Source organism: Trachypithecus francoisi, unplaced genomic scaffold (genome assembly GCF_009764315.1).
Source record: "Trachypithecus francoisi isolate TF-2019V2 unplaced genomic scaffold, Tfra_2.0 Lachesis_group14, whole genome shotgun sequence".
NCBI lineage: Eukaryota > Metazoa > Chordata > Mammalia > Primates > Cercopithecidae > Trachypithecus > Trachypithecus francoisi.
Genome location: NW_022681459.1, coordinates 2,404,429 through 2,406,800, shown reverse-complemented (window position 1 = coordinate 2,406,800; position 2,372 = coordinate 2,404,429). Strand labels below are relative to the sequence as shown.

General features: G+C 43.2%; 1 pseudogene; it reads left to right on the top strand.

Moving 5' to 3' along the window:
- The first annotated feature begins 477 nt into the window (after window positions 1–477).
- LOC117096738 lies at window positions 478–1,522 on the top strand (annotated as a pseudogene).
- The last annotated feature ends 850 nt before the right edge of the window (window positions 1,523–2,372 follow it).

The window sequence follows — 2,372 nt, the reverse complement described above, 5'->3', positions numbered from 1 at the left end:
TTCGCCTCCATAACTGTGTGAGCCAATTTCCATAATACATTTCATTTTATCTTTTTTTTTTTTTTTTTTTTTGAGACAGGAGTTTCACTCTGTCACCCAGGCTGGAGTGCAATGGCATGATCTCAGCTCACTGCAACCTCTGCCTCCCAGGTTCAAGCGATTCTCCTGCTTCAGCCTCATGAGTAGCTGGGATTACAGGCATGCACCACCACGCCTGCCTAATTTTTGGTAGAGATTCAGTTTCACCATGTTGGTCAGGCTGGTCTCTAACTCTTGACCTCATGATCTTCCTACCTCGGCCTCCCAAAGTGCTGGGATTACAGGTGTGAGCCACTGCAGCTGGCTCATTTTGTCTTCTATCTATCTATCTATCATCTATCTATCTATCTATCTATCTATCTATCTATCTATCATCTATCTATCTATCTATCTTACTGCTATCTATCATATTGATTCTGTTTCTAAGGAAAGCACTAATACAGCTCAAAAATATTTTTACATTTTAAAAACATTCAGACTGCAAGTGGAATGGTGCCTCCACTTTGTCCTCCAGCTGAGGCAGCTGTGACCCCATGGCAGGCAAACCCAGTGGCCTCAGCTGTGAGCACAGCAGTGGGAGCACCCCCTTCTGGAGACCACCACATTATCTCTTCCCAAGTCTTCACCATGGTGAACTACAGACAGACCTAAGTGTGGCCAGTGTATTCCTCCATCGTATGCTGACTTTGGCATAGCTGTCAGAGATACTTTCCACACAGGAGTTGGCTCAGGGTTGGTGAAACTGGATGTGAAAAAGAAAAAGTCATGCAGTGGCATGGAATTCTCAACATCTGTTTCATCTAATACAGACACTGGTAAAATTACTGGGATGTTGGAGGCCAAATATAAATGGTGTGATATGATATGACTTTTACAGAAAAGTAGAACACTCTGGAAACAGAAATCACAGTTAAAGACCAGGTGTTTCAAGGTTGAAACTGACATTAAATACTACCTTCTCACCAAACACAGGAGAGAAAAGTGATAAGATCAAGTCCTCCTGTTACAAGGAGAATGTATACACTTTGGTTGTGCTGTTGACTTTCGTTTTTCAGGAATTGAAATCCATGGTTTGGCTGTCTTTGGTGATGAGGCTGGCTTGCTGGGTACCAGATGACCTTTGACAGTGTCAAAGCTGACAAGGAATAACTTCTCAGTGGGCTTTATAGGACCGGAGAGTTCCAACTACACACGCATGTCAGTGATGGGACAGAATTTGGAGAATGAATTTATCAGAAAGAATGTGAAAATCTTGACACTTTAGTGCATCTTACTTGGACATCAGGCACCAAGTGAACTCACTTTTCGTATTGCAGCTAAGTATCGGTTGGATCCCACTGCTTCCATTTCTGCAAAAGTCAACAACTCTAGTTAATTGGAGTGAGCTACACTCAGACACTGAGCTGAACAAATACTATCAACTCTGGGAGATAGGAAGAACATTAATATGGGAGGCCACAAACTTGGGCTTGCCTGGAGTTAGGAGCTTAATCCAGCTGAAAGAAACCTTCAGAATATCAGAAGATTCGACCTTAGTATATTTTCAAAGTGACCAGCAGGGCTCCCCACCACCCAACAGAAAAAGGTCATCACAACTAAGAAACATCTAAACAAGAGCTGTATTTTAAATATTTAGACAGTTACTTGATCGCGGGTTTATAGATGAATTGATTATCTATCTAGATACCAATGCTGCAATTGTACAGTCACATATATATTATTTAAAGATATGTAGGCCTGGTGCAGTGACTCATGCCTGTAATCCCAGCACTGTGGGAGGCCAAGGCAGGCAGATCTCTTGGGGCCAGGAGTTCAAGACCAGCTGGCCAACATAGCAAAACCCTGTCTCTACTAAAAATTACAAAAATTAGCCAGGCATGGTGGCATGTGCCTGTAGTCCCAGCTACTTGGGAGGCTGAGGCACAAGAATCGCTTGAACCAGGGAGGTGGAGGTTGCAGTGAGCTGAGATTGCGCCACTGCACTCCAGCCTGGGTGACAAAGTGAAACTCTGTGTCAAATAAATAAATAAATAAATATTTAGGCCAAGCGCAATGGCTCATGCCTGTAATCTCATCACTTTGGGAGACCAACATGGGTGGATCATCTGAGGCCAGGAGTTGGAGATAGCCTGACTTTAGTAGAGCCAATCAGTCTCTACCAAAACTGCAAAAATTAGCCAGACATTACAGGTGGTGTGCACCTGTAATCCAAACTACTCAAGAGGCTGAGGCAAAAGAGTCACTTGAATCTGGGAAGCAGAGGTTGCAGTAAGCCAAGATTAGGGATAAGATTAATAGCTGATTACACATTGCAGACAAAGAAGGTCAATGAA